This window comes from Mustela nivalis, assembly GCF_964662115.1.
Source record: "Mustela nivalis genome assembly, chromosome: 1".
Lineage (NCBI taxonomy): Eukaryota > Metazoa > Chordata > Mammalia > Carnivora > Mustelidae > Mustela > Mustela nivalis.
In genome coordinates, this window is record NC_139020.1 from 76,680,160 (window position 1) to 76,701,278 (window position 21,119).

The window sequence follows — 21,119 nt, forward strand, 5'->3', positions numbered from 1 at the left end:
CCAACAACTATAAAAGTAAAATGAACTATAGGCATATATATGTCTGCAATTATGGCTGGAAAAGCTCTTCCTAAGAAAAAACAGAAATCTCAGAATCCATCATAAAAATATTTATTATTTGTTTTGAAAAAGATTCCTTAAACATAATTTTGATAAATTATAAATCGAGTAACAATCCATAAAACAAATATAAAAAGGATTAATATCCAGAGTATATAAAGAGCCCTTATAAATAAATATGAAAGAATAACCAAATAGAAAAAATATAAGAACAAAAAATACAAATGGCCAATAAATGTATGAAAAGATGTTTTACCTCCCTGATACTAAGGGAGATTAAAAAATTATGTTAGGGGCACCTGAGTGGCTTAGTCAGTTGGGCCTCTGCCTTTGGCTCAGGTCATGATCCCAGGGTCCTGGGATTAAGCCCCAAATTGGGCTCCCTGCTCAGAGGAGAGTTTGCTTCTCCCTCTCTCTCTGCCCCCTTTCTGGTGGTGCTCTCTCACTATCACTCTTACGCACGCACTCGCTCGTGCTCTCTCTCTCTCAAATAAATAAGTGAAATCTTTAATAAAAATAATGTTTTATCTTTTTTGACCCATTAGGTTAGCAAAATGCTTACAAAATTGTTTATACCCAGCACCGGAGAGAAAATGGACACATATAAACTGTTGGTGGGAGTGTCATTTGATAATGCCTTTTTAGAAGGCAATTTAACCAACACATTCTCATTTAAACATTAATAACAACATGAATTCCAGTAGTTATGATCCTAGGAATTCTAGAAATCCAGTTTCTAAATATTTTATTTCTCATATGCAAAAACATGTATGTATTACATGTATTACATGTATTAGGAGCTTAAATATGGCATTACTTTTAGTAGAGAGCAAAATATTGAGATAACTTAGACTGCGGGTTCTAGAGTCAGATAGCTTATGGTCCAGTCAGATTGCTTTATATACTAACTAGGTGACTTTTTTTTTTATTTCACTTCTTGATTTATATATTTGTGAAATATTTCAAACTTATAAGGATTAAATAAGAATATACAAGTAAAGAGCTTAGAATTCAGAGCAGAGAATATTCATTATTTACTAAGCTCTCTTCCTTTAGTATTAGAATCTTGGTTTTGTTAGGGGGGAAATGTAATCAATTAAAAAAAAAACACATTTCTTAGATGCAAGTCTTCCTTCCATCTAAGGATAACCAGGTGTGACACACTTCTAGTTAATGTGATGTAAGAAAAAAAAAATCAATGGGTATATGATCCTAGGGTGCCATAACAAAAGATTATAGAGTTGGTGGCTTAAATAACAAAAATTTATTTTTTCACAATTATAGAGGTTAGAAGTCTGAGACCAAAGTGTCTGTTGTGTTGGTTTCTTCCAAAGCTTCTTCTTTCATTGGATTGTACATGGCAACCTTCTCCTTGTATCTTCACATGGTCTTCCCTCTGTGTGTGTCTGTCCTTGTCTCCTCTTCATATAAGGACATGAGTCATATAAAAATAAACAAAATGACCTCATTTTAACTTAATTACCTTTTTAAGACCCTATATCCAAATACAGTCACATTCTGAGACACTGGGAGTTAGGAATCCAAAATATGAATTTGTAGGGGAAAGCACAGTTCAGCCAAAAACAGCAGGGTTTTCAGGAAAGCACCTTACAGGGGCATAAGCTTTATTTTCATGTTGTATTTCTTCCTTGTTCTGGCAGAGATGCAGATGAGAGGTCTGAAGCTGGAACAGCCTTTTTGTGATCCTAAAGGTAAAACTAAGAGATCTCAGAATCTTTGATCCTGCCATATTCAAACTGCAAGAATATCATCAACTAACCCTACTTCTGAGCATCTTGGTAAGCACATACTGGAGGTAAAGGAGGGGGAAGGATTTAGAACTTAACTTGTTATTCAAAGTTTCTGTCACATGTAGCTGAACCCAAATACACACTGAGGTGAGCAGTGTTTAATAAATTCTAATTTCCAATAATTATAATTAAAAGTTTGAAACAAGATGGGATTGGGAGGGAGACAAACCATAAGTGACTCTTAATCTCACAAAACAAACTGAGGGTTGCTGGGGGGAGGGGGTTTGGGAGAAGAGGGTGGGATTATGGACATTGGGGAGGGTATGTGCTTTGGTGAGTGCTGTGAAGTGTGTAAACCTGGTGATTCACAGACCTGTACCCCTGGGGATAAAAATATATGTTTATAAAAAATAAAAAATTAAAAAAAATTAAAAAAAAGTTTTTTTAATTAATTTTTTATTTTTTATAAACATATATTTTTATATATGTTTTTAATTAATTTTTTATTTTTTATAAACATATATTTTTATCCCCAGGGGTACAGGTCTGTGAATCACCAGGTTTACACACTTCACAGCACTCACCCAAGCATCAACAGATGTGGTATATATACCAACAGATGTGGTATATATACACAATGGAATACTATGCAGCCATCAAAAGAAATGAAATCTTGCCATTTGCGACAACATGGATGGAACTAGAGCGTATCATGCTTAGCGAAATAAGTCAAGCAGAGAAAGACAACTATCATATGATCTCCCTGATATGAGGAAGTGGTGATGCAACATGGGGGCTTAAGTGGGTAAAAGGGTTTTTTTTTAAGAAACCTAAATGTTCATCAATGGAGAATATTTTAAAAAACAAGGTAAATGCAAACTGTACAGTCACTGTGAAAATAGTATGGAGGTTCCTCAGAAAGTTAAAAATGGAACTACCCTATAACCCAGCAATTGCACTATTAGGAATTTACTAAAAAGATACAAAAATACAGATTCAAAGGGGTACATGCACCTCAATGTTTATGGTAGCATTATCAACATTAGCCAAACTATGAAAAGAGCCCAAATGTCCTTTGACTGATGAATAAAGAAGAGTCTTTCTAGAGAGCTTAATAAATTATAAATACTATATTAAAATTATATTTAAAGAGAATTCCACTTGCAACATGACAGTGTGAGGAGCATTGTGGACCCATTCTCCAGTAAAAATGGGGGAAAATTTTTTTTGAAAAAGAACAAATTTGAAGGACTCATACTTCCTGATTTCAAAATTTATTACAAAGTTACAGTAATCAAAACTGTATAGTTTTGGCCTAAGAATATATAAAAATCCAGTAGAATAGAATTAAAAACATAGAAATAAACTCAATGTTCTATCAATCTATGATCAATTGATGTTTTACAAGAATGAAAAGACCATTCGATGGGGAAAGAACAGTCTTTTGAGCAAATTATTCTGGAAAACTGTATATCAACATACAAAAGAATGAAATTGGACCTTTATCATGTATAATATACAAAAATTAACAAGAAATTAATCAAAGACATGAATTTAAAATCTGTAACTATAGAACTCTTCAAAGAACATATGCATGACCTTGGATTTGGCAATAGAATTTTAAATATGACATCAAAAGCATAGGCAACAGAAGATAAAATAAACTGGACTTGATTAAAATTTTAAAAACTTTGGTTCATTGAAAGGTACCATGGAGAGAATGAAAAGTCAGTCCATTCAACAAATGGTACAAAACCAGCTGGGCATCGACATGAAAAAAAAAGTCCATATACAGACTTTACATCCTTCAAGAAAATTAACTCAAAATAACACAGATCTAAATATAAAATGCAAAACTATAAAATTTCTAAAAGGTAACATAAAAGAAACTTTAGGGCAATGACATTTTTTATATAACACCAAAGTACAGTCCATGAAAGAAATAATTGACCAGCTGGACTTCATTAAAATTAAAAATTCTGCTCTGTGAATGGCAATGTCAAGTGCATGTGAAGACAAGCCACAGACTGCTAGAGAATTTTTTAAACAGATACGTCTGATAGTGGACGCCTATCCAAACTACACAAATAAAAATTTAAACTCAACCAAAAGAAAACAACCCAGTTTAAAAATAGGCAAAAAAATAAAAATAAAAATAAATATATCTGAACACACATGGGACCAAAGAAGATATACACATGGAAATAAGCATATGAAAATACGCTCAGTATTATTTACTGCTAAGGAATTACAAGTTAAAACACAAAAGAGACATCATTGCAAGCTTTCTAGAATGACAAAAATTCAAAACACCACAACAACAGTTTGTGAGGGTGTGGAGCAACAGGAATTCACATTCACTGCTGGTGAGAATGTAGAATGGTGCAGCTACTTCAGAAAATACTTTGGCAGTTTCTTGCAAAGCTAAATTTAGGCTTGCCATAAGATCCAGCAATTGCACGCCTACATATTTACCCAAATGAATTGAAAACTTATGTTCACGTGAAAACATACATACAAATGTTTAGAAGGTCTTTATGCTCCTCAAAAACTACAATCATGAGTTCCTTCAACAGGTGACAAGATAAACAAACTTGGTATACGATTAAATGGAATAGTATTCAGCAATGAAAAGAAACGAGCTGTCAAGCCACAAAAAGATATGGAGGAACTTTACATGCATATTACAAAATAAAAGAAGCCAGTCTGAAAAAGCTACTTATTGTATGCTTCCACAAGTGTATGACAGTTTGGAAAAGGCAAAACCGTAGTGCTGGTAAACAGATCAGTGGTTACCAGTGGTTACCAGGGGTTCAGTGGGTGGCAAAGGAGGCCTGGTTGATAGGTAAAACACAAGGGGATTTTAGAGTAGTAAAGCTACTTTGTATGATACTGCAGTGGTGAGTATAAGATGTTAAGCATTTGTCAAAATCCACTGACTTTTATAGCACAAAGAATAAATCTTAATGTATGCAATTTTTAAGAAATAATTTCAGAGTTTGGAGGACCCTGGAATGGAATGTAGAAAGTGGCAAAAGAATTTAAATGTAATACAAATCCCAGTTGGGGGACATTGTATAAAGTATCTGACCAATAATCTGCAAAACTGTCAAGGTCATCTAAAACAAGAGAAGTCTGAGAAACTGTTAAAACCAACAGCTGCCTAAGGAGACTTGACTATTAAATTTAATGTGGTATCCTGGATGGTATCCTAGAACAAAAAAAAAGGAAATTAGGACACAGTTATGAAAAAGAAAAGACAAACCACAAACTGGGAGAAAATATTTGCAAAACATATCCCTGAAAAAGAATCTGTATGTAGGGGCGCCTGCCTGGCTCCGTCAGTGGAGCATAAGATTCTTTTTTTTTTTTTAATTTTTTATTTTTTATAAACATATATTTTTATCCCCAGGGGTACAGGTCTGTGAACACCAGGTTTACACACTTCACAGCACTCACCAAAGCACATACCCTCCCCAATGTCCATAATCCCACCCCCTTCTCCCAACCCCCCTTCCCCCAGCAACCCTCAGTTTGTTTTGTGAGATTAAGAGTCACTTATGGTTTGTCTCCCTCCCAATCCCATCTTGTTTCATTTATTCTTCTCCTACCCACTTAAGCTTCCATGTAGCATCACCACTTCCTCATATCAGGGAGATCATATGATAGTTGTCTTTCTCTGCTTGACTTATTTCGCTAAGCATGATACGCTCTAGTTCCATCCATGTTGTTGAAAATGGCAAGATTTCATTTCTTTTGATGGCTGCATAGTATTCCATTGTGTATATATACCACATCTTCTTGATCCATTCATCTGTGGATGGACATCTAGGTTCTTTCCGTAGTTTGGCTATTGTGGACATTGCTGCTATATACATTCGGGTGCATGTGCCCCTTTGGATCACTACATTTGTATCTTTAGGGTAAATACCCAATAGTGCAATTGCTGGGTCATAGGGCAGTTCTATTTTCAACATTCTGAGGAACCTCCATGCTGTTTTCCAGAGTGGCTGTACCAGCTTGCATTCCCACCAACAGTGTAGGAGGGTTCCCCTTTCTCCGCATCCTCGCCAGCATCTGTCATTTCCTGACTTGTTGATTTTAGCCATTCTGACTGGTGTGAGGTGATATCTCATTGTGGTTTTGATTTGTATTTCCCTGACGCCGAGTGATATGGAGCACTTTTTCATGTGTCTGTTTGCCATCTGGATGTCTTCTTTGCAGAAATGTCTGTTCATGTCCTCTGCCCATTTCTTGATTGGATTATTTGTTCTTTGGGTGTTGAGTTTGCTAAGTTCTTTATAGATTCTGGACACTAGTCCTTTATCTGATATGTAGTTTGCAAATATCTTCTCCCATTCTGTCAGTTGTCTTTTGATTTTGTTAACTGTTTCCTTTGCTGTGCAAAAGCTTTTGATCTTGATGAAATCCCAATAGTTCATTTTTGCCCTTGCTTCCCTTGCCTTTGGCGTTGTTCCTAGGAAGATGTTGCTGCGGCAGAGGTCGAAGAGGTTGCTGCCTGTGTTCTCCTCAAGGATTTTGATGGATTCCTTTCGCACATTGAGGTCCTTCATCCATTTTGAGTCTATTTTTGTGTGTGGTGTAAGGAAATGGTCCAATTTCATTTTTCTGCATGTGGCTGTCCAATTTTCCCAGCACCATTTATTGAAGAGGCTGTCTTTTTTCCATTGGACATTCTTTCCTGCTTTGTCGAAGATTAGTTGACCATAGATTTGAGGGTCTATTTCTGGGCTCTCTATTCTGTTCCATTGATCTATGTGTCTGTTTTTGTGCCAGTACCATGCTGTCTTGATGATGACAGCTTTGTAATAGAGCTTGAAGTCCGGAATTGCGATGCCACCAACGTTGGCTTTCTTTTTCAATATCCCTTTGGCTATTCGAGGTCTTTTCTGGTTCCATATAAATTTTAGCATTATTTGTTCCATTTCTTTGAAAAAGATGGATGGTACTTTGATAGGAATTGCATTAAATGTGTAGATTGCTTTAGGTAGCATAGACATTTTCACAATATTTATTCTTCCAATCCAGGAGCATGGAACATTTTTCCATTTCTTTGTGTCTTCCTCAATTTCTTTCATGGGTACTTTATAGTTTTCTGAGTATAGATTCTGTGTCTCTTTGGTTAGGTTTATTCCTAGGTATCTTATGGTTTTGGATGCAATTGTAAATGGGATTGACTCCTTAATATCTCTTTCTTCTGTCTTGCTGTTGGTGTAGAGAAATGCAACTGATTTCTGTGCATTGATTTTATATCCTGACACTTTACTGAATTCCTGTATAAGTTCTAGCAGTTTTGGAGTGGAGTCTTTTGGGTTTTCCACATATAGTATCATATCATCTGCGAAGAGTGATAATTTGACTTCTTCTTTGCCGATTTGGATGCCTTTAATTTCCTTTTGTTGTCTGATTGCTGAGGCTAGGACCTCTAGTACTATGTTGAATAGCAGGGGTGATAATGGACATCCCTGCCGTGTTCCTGACCTTAGCGGAAAAGCTTTCAGTTTTTCTCCATTGAGAATGATATTTGCGGTGGGTTTTTCATAGATGGCTTTGATGATATTGAGGTATGTGCCCTCTATCCCTACACTTTGAAGAGTTTTGATCAGGAAGGGATGCTGTACTTTGTCAAATGCTTTTTCAGCATCTATTGAGAGTATCATATGGTTCTTGTTCTTTCTTTTATTGATGTGTTGTATCACATTGACTGATTTGCGGATGTTGAACCAACCTTGCAGGCCTGGAATAAATCCCACTTGGTCGTGGTGAATAATCTTTTTAATGTACTGTTGAATCCTATTGGCTAGTATTTTGTTGAGTATTTTCGCATCTGTGTTCATCAAGGATATCGGTCTATAGCTCTCTTTTTTGGTGGGATCCTTGCCTGGTTTTGGGATCAAGGTAATGCTGGCCTCATAAAATGAGTTTGGAAGTTTTCCTTCCATTTCTATTTTTTGGAACAGTTTCAGGAGAATAGGAATTAGTTCTTCTTTAAATGTTTGGTAGAATTCCCCCGGGGAACACGTCTGGCCCTGGGCTTTTGTTTGTTTGGAGATTTTTAATGACTGTTTCAATCTCCTTACTGGTTATGGGTCTGTTCAGGCTTTCTATTTCTTCCTGGTTCAGTTGTGGTAGTTTATATGTTTCTAGGAATGCATCCATTTCTTCCAGATTGTCAAATTTATTGCCGTAGAGTTGCTCATAGTATGTTCTTATAATAGTTTGTATTTCTTTGGTGTTAGTTGTGATCTCTCCTCTTTCATTCATGATTTTATTTATTTGGGTCCTTTCTCTTTTCTTTTTGATAAGTCGGGCCAGGGGTTTATCAATTTTATTAATTCTTTCAAAGAACCAGCTCCTAGTTTCGTTGATTTGTTCTATTGTTTTTTTGGTTTCTATTTCATTGAGCATGCGATTTCTTGATCTCAGGGTTGTGAGTTCAATCCTCACATTGGCTTTAGAACTTTGTATCTAAAAGGTACAAATAACTCTTAAAACTTAACAACAACATAAAACAAGAGGCAAATTAAAAAAAATCAAGTGTGGGGAACATTAAAACACTCTATATTATCTTTGAAATAATTCTATAAAATTAAAACTGTTCTAAAATAAATGTTTATTTTTACAAAATCCTTCATAGCTTCATATCAACTTTAAAACAATCCAGATATAAGATTTCATCTCATCTTTGTATAGACAAGTTGGGACAAAGCAGTGAAGTTCATTTATGCTTCATTATTCCTGAAGCATGAGTGATAGGTTCTTGCTTGTTTTATTTTTCCCTAAAGCCAAGGGTGTGTGTGTGTGTGTGTGTGTGTGTGTGTGTGTGTATGTCTTGGGGGCGGAGAGGGGGGGACAGTGGAGGAGATAATATGAAATATTTCTTCCATTTTATGATGCTCTTTTTTCACTTTTAAATTTCTAAAGCCAGGATGTTGTCTACAGTTGATGGGAACATTTAATATGGTAGAATTTTGTTTAGTTTGCTTAGGTTCCTTTCCTGTTTGGCTATTATTAAATCTGTTGCACATCTTACAATCTATGGTATTTTATAATTGAAGAAAGATGGCATATGAACTCCATACAGTGTACAGAACAATAATGTCCTTCCCAAAAGAATCTTTCAGTTCCCGTTTCAGTTCATGTGACAGGCTAACTCTTCCCCGAGGAGGAAGTTTCATTTGTTTATTTTTGTATTCACAATTGTACTTTGTGAGTTCATAGGTCAAGCTTTACTGAACAGTAAAGTAAAACAGTAAGAAAGCTGAAATGCTGTTTTACATACATACACTCAAGGCCTTCTAACTGTCACCAGCCAAGTTAAAAAATACCCCAAGCTGCTGGTAGCTGTTTGTTACATACTTTTTTGTTTCGTATCATGCCTCTAGAGAATGGAGTGTGATATTTGGGTAATATCAATACTGAAACCTGTGCCAAACCTCAGCAAAAGTGCAAAATAGATTAAATTTGCATCTTTTGCAAAGCATACTCTCTTACAGATGGATGCTATCACCCATCCTCTCCTCTTTAAAGCCCTCAGCTCTCCCTAGTGGCTCCATCTACTCTCCTCACCACGGGATTATAATCTTCAAATTCTTTTCCTGACTTTTCCCATTTATAGTTCCCATTTTTTTTAGACACTCCTCTGTACTTTCAGATATTACAGATGTGATCGTTGACAATGCATGAATACTAATATATTAACACAGGGGTCTGCAAACTCCAGTCTTGGCCAAATAAACTCCTGCCTATTTTTGTAAATATAGTTTCTTTCGATCGAGCCATACCCATTTGTTTAGTATTTAGTAATGTCTTTGGAAGCTTTTGCTCTTCAATGACAAAGTTGAGTATTTGCAACAGAGAGCAAGTAGCCCACAAAGTCTAAAATATTGGCTATCTGGCCTTTTATATAAAGTTTGCTGACCTGTGTTTTGGTCTATCATTGTGTTGGGACATAGGCATCATTTAGGTGGTAATGGATTTGAAAGGGTCCTACTACGTAACAGGAGGTAACCACTGTATTCCTCCTCACTTTTATTTTACAAAAGCATTGTAGAAACAACCCATGAAGCGAAAGTTGTGATAATAATTTTGAGAGAAAACTTTTAAAATGCAGCATGCTGAAAGCACAGGTATTTCAGCAAGATTATCTGACAAATAGGTCACTTTATACCTATAATTGAGAGCGAGACATATTGGCTAAAGTACAGCAAAATTAGGTGACTTCCACAAATATTATTTTCTAAATAGTTTATGTGAACCCAGCTACTGATCGGGTTGTGAATGTTAGAGCCCCACCTTATTAAATAATTTTACTAAAGACTGCTGTAAGGACTTTGTCAGATGCTGATTAAGCCTGTAGATGAAAAACTAGAGAGCAATGGATATGTTGACTGAAAGAATAGTGACCTTAAAAGCTTGAAACAGGAGCTAACTATGCCTATGTGTCACCTAACAGGAATTTAATGAAAAATCTTAATTGTGGTATACAAAACCATTTGTACAGCTATAAAATAGGAGTTTCATGGCTTAGTAGCCTGGGTAGGAAATACATTAGGATTTAGCAGACAGTAAACTCAGTACAATTCTGCTTTGCATTGCAACTGCCAAGAAAATTTAATTATATTATATTATTTATATTTATATTATATTAAATTTTAATTATATTATATTAAAACGTGTCTAGAAGGTGGGTGGATATAGGCATACAATTTCCAGATAGTGTGTTGTGTTTTGTTAAATGTTGAACTTTCAAAGAAACTTTCACAAATGGGAGCATGTTGAAAGGAGACCAGCCAGGTGAGGAGCCTGAAATTAAGTCATAAAAATAAAATCAGTCAGAAAGGGAGCACAGATAGTCCCAGACTTAAGGTGATTAGATTTAACAGATTTATTTATTTATTTATTTAACTGTGTGATGGTGCAAAAGCAATGCACAATCAGCAGAAACTGCACTTTGATTTTTAAAGTTGGGTCCTTTCCTGGGCTAGTGTTATTCACAGAATACGCTCTCACAATACTGGGCTGTGAGCCACAGGTCACAGTCAGCCCCACCATCAGGAGGGCAATAACTTAACAACCATTCTGCACCCATGTGACCATTCTGTTTTTCACTTTCAGTATTCAATAAATTACATGAAACAGTCAATACTTAATTATAAAATAAGCTTTGTATTAGATGATTTAGCCCAACTCTAGTCTATGTATGTATTCTGAACTCATTTAATTTCGGTGAGGGTAAGCTATGATATTCAGTAGATATTGTGTATTAAGTGTATTTTTGACAGGATATTTTCCATTTACAACGGGTTTATTAGACATAACCCCATTATAAACTGAGGAAGATCTGTATTTGATCTGGTGTATTCAGATGTTTAAAGGCATGCCCTGAAGTTTTAACCTTGCCTATAGCACTAATCTTTGGTTAAACATTAAATAAACACACACACACACACACACACACACACACACCCCACAGGAATAAAGACACAAATAAACCCATTAGAATTGTCTCAAAAGAGAATTAACTGAATTAGGTGTACATTCATTGACACTGGGGTGATAAAAGCAGAAAAAGAAGGGTCATCCAGGGTTTGGAAGCTAAACTAAGTATTTCCTAAGTCCTCTCCTTAGAAATTTCTCAGATTCATAATTCTTTAGGTTTCAGATGCCATGTAGTTAATGAGGCTTAAGGGAAATGCCTCACTGGAAAGGACCTTGCCAGGACAGTCCCAATTCCTGATTCCTGGCTCCTACCCACATATCCACCTTTGTCTTCCACTAGGCCAGGTTTGTGTCTTACAAAACTGGGGATACTTGATCATTTATTACCTACAAGAAGAATTTCCTCCTGCTTTATCTAATAATATAAATGTTCTCTAAGCATGTTTTAAGCCTTCCAACCTATAGGCATATATGGTTCCATCTCTCCAACACGAAGTGACTCTCCAGGACACCCTCTGTCCACTGCTTATCTAAAGAATACCTTTCTTTAAAGGTTCTACTCATCCATGAAGGCTTCTTAAATGATTCCAACAGTGATTATATCTACCTCCATGTATCTTTAATATTTCTCACCCAGGACAAATGATATTGCTTTGTATGGTGATTTTTCTTTATCAGCCCTGACTCTTCGTTTTTTGTTTTTTTTTTTTTAAGATTTTATTTATTTATTTGAGAGGGAAAGAGAGAGGGCATGAGTGAGGAGAGAGGCAGAGGGAAAAGCAGACTCCTGCTGAGCAGGGAGCCCAATGTGGGACCCCATCCCAACCCTGAGTTCATGACCTGAGCTGAAGGCAGTTGCCCAACCAACTGAGCCACTCAGGCACTCCAGCCCTGATTCTTATGATGGTCATAACATGGGTTATATCTACCTACCTTGTGCCTTCCCACAGACCAGAGGCTCAATATATAGCTTCTGATAAGGCCAAAAAGTCCAGGAGTGACCAACTGTTCTGCCTCTGAATAGAACCAATCCTGAATGAAATAATATAATGAGATAATTCCTCACAGATTCTCTGCCCCATGACTCACTACAAAATGTGATTATTATACAGTTCTCATACTCTGCAGTTACCAGAGACAAAGATGAGCTTTGGTAGGTACCTGCAGATTAGGAAGGCTTTTGGCAGTGCTTTACCAGGATTGTCCCTGCAGAATTATGAATTAAGCAGTTCTGCCATGGTAAATCTCATAGTCTTTTCTGCACCATGAAGTCAGTCTTCATTTTCTACATTCACTTCCTTTTTCATCTTTTTCTCTCCCTGGAATTTGTTTTGCAAGAACACTTTAATGCATTTATCTCTTTCGCTCAGCTTGTGAAATTACTCATCCCTGGGATGCATAATTGAGAGGTGTCCTATTACACCCATGGGATTAGAGGCTTTATGAATCACTCCAACATGAGAAAAATGTTTTTATAAGAAGCACTGGATTTATGTGAAAAAGGTACAAAGACTTTTTAGTAACCCTGGCTCTTGGTATGGGCAGGCCTACAAGGGAAAATTTCTATACATGCAGGCTGCAAATTACGTATCATTGGCAACATTTAAATGTAAAAATGCCCTCATGCAGCAGGCTCTTTTTAACTGGGAATTTTCAATGTACATTTTCATTGGATTCTCCTCCTCAGAGACCTAAGATTTTGACACATTGGAAGGAAATGTCTTTAAACCTGCCACCAGTGCATGGCAGACCTTTAAAATTGTCATTGCAGTTTCCCCAAGCATATGGACATGTGTGGTATGGGAAAGGAGTAATTATCTTTAAGGAAATGCTACTAGGATGAGTTGCCTGAGAGTGAATATGGAATTCTCGGCACATGTTTTAGAATACCACGGCAACTTTTTAAAACTTGGACAGTTAGCTGTATTTTGCTTGAAATCAGGAGTTTAATTTTATTAACCAGACGTCATAGAGTTCTAGATCCATTGTGATTGTTGTGTGTGTGTTTAAGCGTATGCGTGCATACATTCATTATCATTTAAATTACATTCACTCAAATTAGTTTTAGGCTATCAAGAAAATTTTTGAGAACACTAAGTGTCTCCTTGTTAGTCAAGCATTGTTGGAATTTCACTAAATGACATTCATTCTTAAAAAGGGCCTTTTAATGAAATGGCTAGTACCGTTTGACAGTGTCAGGCCTCAGAGAAGTGTGGTTTGTGGTTGGAAACCTTACGACTTCTAGTTCTCTAAAAGGTGCTCCTTTTCTCCCCATCTTCCTTTTGAAGTGTCTGAACTTATTTACCTTTTAGGAACTTCTTTCAGGAAAATATCTAAAGCTCTTTCACATAAATGGAAATGAATCATTGAATGTAACATAGCTGAGTTGCACTCAGGACTTGAATCTCATCTAAACCAACTCCTTTATAATTCCAAAGAAATGAAACATAGTCCAAAGAAATTAAGTATGCAACCAAATTATTAAAATCTGGATTCATGAAAAGTGTGTCCATTCCTCCTTGTCACTGCCCTTTGAAGTCTACTATAGGAAGTATCCTTCCCTGCTCTGGGATGAAATCTTAGGCTGAAAGCATTGCTTTTCCAGTCACTATAAAAAAATAATGAATAGTGTAACTGAGTAGTCTAATTTTTCAGGCATTGTACAGCTTAGTATCTGTATTAGTCAAATTGGAGTACAAGATGGATTGGGCGGTTTAAACAGCAGAAATTGTTTTCTTACAGTTTCAGAGGCTAGAAATTCTGAGATCAGAGTGCTAGTCAGTTTTGTTCCTGATTAGGACTCCCTTCTTGGTTTGCAGATGGTTACCTTCTTGAAGTGTCCTGCTATGGCATAGAGAGAGATAGCTTCTCTCTCTTCCTCTTCTTATAAAATCATCAGTCCTGTCAGATTAGGGCCCCAAACTTATAACCTTATTTAGCCTTAATTACCTTTTAAAAGGACTCTCTTCAACTATAGTCACCTTGGGGGGTGGGGGGCTTAGTGCTTCAACATATGAATGTGGGGGGCAGGGGAACACAGTTCAGTCCATGGCAATATCAAAGCTTCACACTCTTATCTACTTCCTGGAGCTAAAGTTTTTGGAAGGGATTAGCTTTGTTTGGGTTTATTTTATCCTTCTTCTTGGCTTTGGCATTCCTCCTCTATTCACAAAGCTGTTGCTCTTGTCCGTGGTGTGGAGGAAGGATGGGGAAAAAAAAGTGGTACCGCATAGTTCTCTTAGCTGTCCATGTCTATGGGCAGATCTGTAAAAGTTAGTAACTTTAGGGTATCTTTGGGGTTCTTCAAAGATACCTGTTATTATCAGAGATCCTGCTGAAGACTCCATATTGCATGTCTCCTCCAGCTGACTGTGTATGACATCTCCCTCTGTCCCAGGTTCATATGTCCCACAGAGACTCTCCCTGTTGTGTCACCTCTAGTGACCTTATTTGGGCTCCCTTTCCAGATAACTCAAATCCTGCTTCCTTCTGTGGGGCCTCAGAAATATCTACCTCAGCCTATGAGAAAGAATAATCAAAGCTAACTCTTACTATGTGCCAAGCACTTAATGTATTTCAGTTCATTTCATTCTCACAATACTCCTTTGAATTATTTCCACAAAGCCACAGAAAAAATTAGTTACACAACCACAAACACTCGGTTAATACCTGGTAGAGATGAGATCTGAACTAAAGCAGGAACGCTTCAGAGCCCACGTACTTCATCACTATGGCACATTGAGGGAATAGCCTAGAATGTTTCCTTCCCTCTCAGTCTGTCTCCTCACTTTTCAGTGAGGCAGTTCCAGTTCTTTCCAAGTGTAAATCAGGAAACCCAACCAAGAGGCACATACTAGGCTCTACAACGACCTCACGTGGGCCTGCCACACCCATTAGTGTGGAAGTGGAAAATACCACTTGTGTTCCCCCACGAGGAGGAGGAGAATAAGCAGGATCCTAATGCCTTTAAAGAAATTCTCATTAATGAACTCTAATAGAGTCCACATGGTTTGTTGGAGTAAAATTCAAAGAACAAATGTTGGGATCCCCTTATTTGTAACTCCTATTTGGATGGCCTAGAACCTCCAATTAGAACATAGGGGGACTTGGTACCTGGTACTTTCAGCTTAAAGGTCTCACCTGAAAACTTCCAAGAGAGGAAATATCCCAATTGAACATTCTATTTAGTGAATTTCGCAGTATCACAAAAATACCCAGTTGCAAGACTAGAAAGAAAACTGTCACCTGAGGGGCTCCCGGGTGGCTCAGTGGGTTAAAGCCTCTGCCTTCCCAGGGTTCTGGGATCGAGCCCCGCATCGGGCTCTCTGCTTGGCAGGGAGCCTGCTTCCCCCTCTCTCTCTGCCTGCCTCTCTGCCTACTTGTGATCTCTGTCTGTCAAATAAGTAAGTAAAATCTTTCAAAAAAAAAAAGAAGAAGAAGAAGAAGAAGAAAAAGAAAAAGAAAACTGTCACCTGGCTTTCTCCAGAGAAATTTGCATTTTTTTCAGAGCTATAAAGAGTAAAATGACAACAGATATGGATATCTGTAGTGCATGTGTAGTAGTGTGTGTGTGTGTGTGTGTGTGTGTGTGTATAATCTGTCTACAACCCACTTTCCCTTCTCTAATAACAGCAACCTGATTTCCTTCTAAGAAGCTACTCTGCCCATACCTCATGCTATGTGATGCAGGCAAACTAGTTCCCATAGTTCTAAGGAGGATTTATGACCTAAGTCCAGCCAATCATCAAATATCATTTCTCTGCCCATACGTAATAACTGGTGGAGATGTGCAAGTGATGTGGTTTAGTATGGTGAATGCCTCCTTACATGCATTCTGGAACTTTTGGGAAATAGGTGATTTATTTATTTTGGACTTACCAAATAGGTTGAATCCAATTGGTAGTCCACTTTGCCACAGTGGAGATAACCTACCTAAGCATAAAGCCAAAACACAGGAAAATAATCCAAAAAAAGGAGAATAAATCATGATGGCATAACCAGAAAACATGGATCCAGTCATGTCTGAAACCAAAGCCTTGAAATTTTCCATTATATTGAACTAATAAATTCACTTATGTATTAATTTATCTTTTATTTGCAAATAAAAGATCATAATTGAGTATTGTTTTCAACATTATGGGAAAAAAAGAAGTTTTCACGGGAGTTACCACTCAGTTTTGATTGAGTTTCCTGATACTTCTGAAGTCATATTTCATATGTAGTTGATTTCCCTGACTATGCTCCAGACACTGTCAATGCCCGATCCGCATTTGGTAGTAACATTGTGCAGAACCACTGGCTTGCATATTTAATCACCTGAGATTCTTTGAGGACTTCAGGCTATTGAAGATTTTTCTGCTCCTGTGCTAGTAGGCCAGAATATCTGGGTACTTAATGCCCTCTGGGTACAGGTCTCAATTAATGGCTGTCAGAAATTGGTAAATAAATACCTTAGTTCCCTCATACCTTATTTGAGATGACACATAGCCTATCAGAGGTCCCTAGTAAGACTGAGCTACTATATCCACAAAGGTAGCCTGTTCAATAATAAACAATAATAGACATTTATTGGCTTCCTTCCCTATCCTAATTCACCATTTCATTAAGTAAACTACCCGTACTCGGGTAGGGGTACTCTGCTGTTGGGGAAACCCAGTTTAAGACACTCTGCATTGACTATATGCCCTCCAACATACTTATGTGTGCAATGGTGATTATGACTATGAATGTACATGGACAGACCTCAGTACTCCCGGGTTTTCAAAATCACCTCAAGTATCAATTCCCCTGCTCCACTGGAACAGGTGAAAGGGAGAGAGGTCATCCTTAGTTGTATTCTTTTTCAGTTCTGAGGCTCTCAACCACCCAAAACACGGGAGGACAGTGTCCTAAGACAACACGTTGTTCTGTCTCCCAAAGCCTTGCTAGCCTTGGCAGAGATACCAGAACAGAGGAATGAGACAGGTAGCTCTCCTAGAGAAAGAAATCACAGAGTTACCTTGTATCTCTGAGTATTAGAGGCTTTTCCCCTCTCATCTAAAGGAGGAAAATGGGATAAGAATAGACTTTCCATAAGATTTATCATACTTTCTGGACAATTAAGAAAATAAAATTTCTCCATAAAAAATGAAAAGAAAAAGTAAAATATTACTGCAAATCAACTGATCTAAGCTGGAACTGCTGCATGCAACCTGGAAAATATAGTCACCCTAAGTAAGATCCAAGGTAAAAAACAACAACAACAACAAAAAAAACAGACTTCTTCTTCAACACAAAGGTTACAAGTTGCCCCCAAATACTTCTGCTAAGCTGGGCTTTCATGCTTCTTAAGTGACTAGCCCACCCTTGCCCGGTCTTATATTCTTAAAATTACCTTTCCATTCATCAACATGCTTCCCATTTTACCATCTACTTTCTATTTCCTCAAACGAGATTAATGTTCCCTAATAATATAGGCACTTTAGCTGTCCCCCAGGAACATTTTCATTTTAAAAGAGGTTTGTGCAATTATGAAATGTACTATTTAAAAGAAATGGCAATAATAGGGCAAGTAAAAATTTAAATAATACAGAGTAGATATTTGGGACAGGAAAACTTTCATATATTCTGCTAAAAAAAAAAAAATGGGGCTTCTAGCTTTTGATTTCAGGTATAGAGGTTTTCAGTAGGGTCTCAACATAGCTCCCTGCCTGCTGTAGCTTTCTTATTCCATTTCCTGCTTTGCGAAGTGCGACCCCTGCAGCTTCACAGGGTAAGGCCCTGTCCTGGGGCTTTGTCTTCAGGACTTGAGAGGCAGACCCGGATAGAGTCTATCTATATAAACAGCTTATGTGCTAGGATTTGGGTACCCGCCCCTCTCCAAACTTTATTTTATATTCTAATATGATCAGATTTCAGAGTCACAGAGTACCTTTCTTTTTCCCTTGATGAGGGTGCCACTGCCTAAACATTTTTTTTTATAAAGTACATGCAGTAACTTTCTCTGTGAACTCATAATATTGTCATAATCTCCCACAGTTGTTGTTATTTTTTTTCCATTTCATTGAACCAAGAAAACAGAAGCACATATCTGTGTGCACACATACACCTTATCTCTATGCCCTTTAGACATAAAGGTTTTCAAAACAAACAAACAAATAAAGACTATTAATTTTGAGTATCAATCTTACATACTGGTTACTCAGGTAATGTTTTAAAATTTTCAAATGTGTTCTTTTACATCTCAGAAAGAGTAATAACCTTTGCGCTGAGTATATAACATATGTGTGGGGGAAAATATAAATTCATACCAGAATATTTTCAATGAGAAAAAACAAATTAATTGTTTCAGTTAGGAATTGTTCGGCTGCTAGGAACAAAGAACATACTCTAGTGACTTAAATGTGGAGGTTTTATTCTTTCAGTAGAGGAAGTCTAGAAGAAGACCCTCTAGAATAAGTATGATATTTCCATGATGTCATCAAGAGCCAGCCCAGGCTCCTCTGTTTTTTGCTTCACCATCTTTAATGTAAGGCTTCAATTTTCAAGGTCAAAAGATGGCTCATGGAAGAAATAAAAAATAGGGCCCTTTCTGGGCTTGAGGTTCCTCTGATAAGCAGAATAGGACTTAATAAGTAAATAACCAATCCCTCTTAACCCTTTGTCTAATGTGGCTGTTCGCTAAACAATCACTTTTGTTAATGCTCAGTCTTCTCTTGGGAAAAAAATGCTCAGTTTCTTCTACATTTGATTTCTCCCTCTGCTTCTATCTCTAAGGTGATATGTAATTTGGTGGAAAAAGTGTGTGGCTTGAGTGAGTCGTTGTCTCTGACAGGGGAGTGCAATCCCCTAACTTTGTGGGTCTTTGCCGACACCCACACGTCTCCCATGCCCTGTCCCTGACATCCTGCTACCTAGATATCTTGCTGGCTCTCAGGGCCAAAGCTTGTAGCTATTGAACTCATAGCACATTTTTTGGCTACAGTGAAGCATGGTATATCTCTGCCTTCTTGGTATACCTCTAGGTCTGACTCGATATAGACCAATGCACCATCTCCCTATCCCAAATATAGCTTCCTAATTGGCAACCCATGAATTGCCTCTGCTCTCAACTCAATGTCCACACTACACAAGAAATGAAAGAGGCTCTGGAACGACCCTGAAATTCTATGTGTCTGACCATGACCTTCTGCCTTCTTAAATGAATTAGGCTGTCCCATGGTCCCATTGTCCCATAATCCTACAGAGCAATCTCCTCCTTAGGCACCAAGAAGGGAAATATGGTAATACCTTGGTATTACCTTCATTTATCAAATATACTGCTTCTCTCTGGGTCAAAGCTGAGAGAGAGAAGTCTGGATATAGCATCTGACCTCTTGGAAACATTAATGTAGTTTCCACTTTTGCCTTTCTAAATACTTGAACTCATAAGCTTGGCACTAATAGACCTCAAGTATCCATCTGCTGAAGGAAGATTAGAATTTATTACAAGAGGAAACCATTTATTACAGTGAGAATGAAAAAAGGAAGGAGATATTCTGCTTCTGATATGCAAATAGGATAATGCTGTAGAAAAGTGCCTTGCAGGGCAGGATATCGTCTTGAAAAATGATCTCCTAAATTTTTTTCATCTGTTTTCCTTATCCTTCTGCATTGCAATAACCAAGCTTAGAGAATCAGCTTCACCTGGAGGCTCTGTTTTCACCCAGTGTAGAGAATACACCCCTGTATTATTAAGGTTTGAAAGGAGGTATAGTCATAAGAAAGGGTGCATTTAGAGGGGAAAGCTCACAGGAAGGACAGGTGAAAGATAACAGAAGAGGAAAGAAAGGCGATAAGGATCGACTTTCAAGCAAGACTATCAGACATGTTACTAAGCCTGGAGCCTTGATCATCCATACTTACTGGAATCTTGGCATGTCAAGTGAGGCCCTGAGATGTAGTTTTCCTCACCACATTTGATTTCTATATGACATGAAAAGGACATTGATATGGTTGAGAATCTGCTGTGGGGTTTGGCAAATGGGATGGCTTTGGCAGGACAGGTGACTTTATAGAAAGAACTACAGAATAGACCACCATTTGGAGTCCTAGTAAGCATCACAGCATGACATTAGAGGTGTCTCTGGCACCATCAGAGACTGGGGTGGGGCCAAGTCATCCATTTCTTTATTCCATCCACTAGACTCTTACTTAATGATCAGAAAGACTAGGGTGTGCATCACCTCACTCCAACCTCAAACTGGTACAGAATGCTAAGTGGATAAGCAACAGTGGGTAGAAAGAGGACATTGCCTAGAGATTGCAGGGGCGGGGGTTGCAGGCTGTGCTCAAGGATAACAATGCCTTCCTGTCTCACCCTTCACCCCAGATACTTATTTGTCACTTAAGAAGAAAAGCAAAAGAAAAGGGGTGACTCAAACTGAGCTTTTCCTTTTTCCAGAGAAACTGAATATTAATTACCTAAAGGAATTATATAAATCTAACTGGGTTAAGTTTTAAATTGGATTGGTATTTAGTCATTTCTTTTCCCAATCCTTGGTGAGTGGGGGCTCTCTTTACCTATCTGAGTTATAGTAGGAAATAGGTTTTGACTCTCATTATTGGATGCAAAATCCCATCCAATCACTTGCTCTTCCATTTCAACATCCTGGAAAAAGAAATAAAATACTACGTATTCTGCAATAAAACTACTTTGGACTAATACTTAGGAATAACCAAATCTGCCTCCAAATCCTCATTAGCTATATTGATGAACTGAGCCCAAGCAATGAAGAGATTTTCACAGCTACATTTATCCTGAGGCCCACTAGGCCAACACTTTTTCTGTTTTTTGTTTGTTGTTGTTGTTGTTGTTTTGTTTTTATC

General features: G+C 37.4%; 1 long non-coding RNA gene across 1 annotated transcript in view; it reads right to left on the bottom strand.

Moving 5' to 3' along the window:
* Positions 1–1,305: 1,305 nt before the first annotated feature.
* LOC309871028 overlaps positions 1,306–21,119 on the bottom strand; it is a 35,029-nt gene continuing 15,215 nt past the window's right edge. Inside the window, exon 2 of the long non-coding RNA XR_014314971.1 lies at positions 1,306–1,481. This is a non-coding gene — a long non-coding RNA (uncharacterized lncRNA). The remainder of the gene's footprint in view (positions 1,482–21,119) is intronic.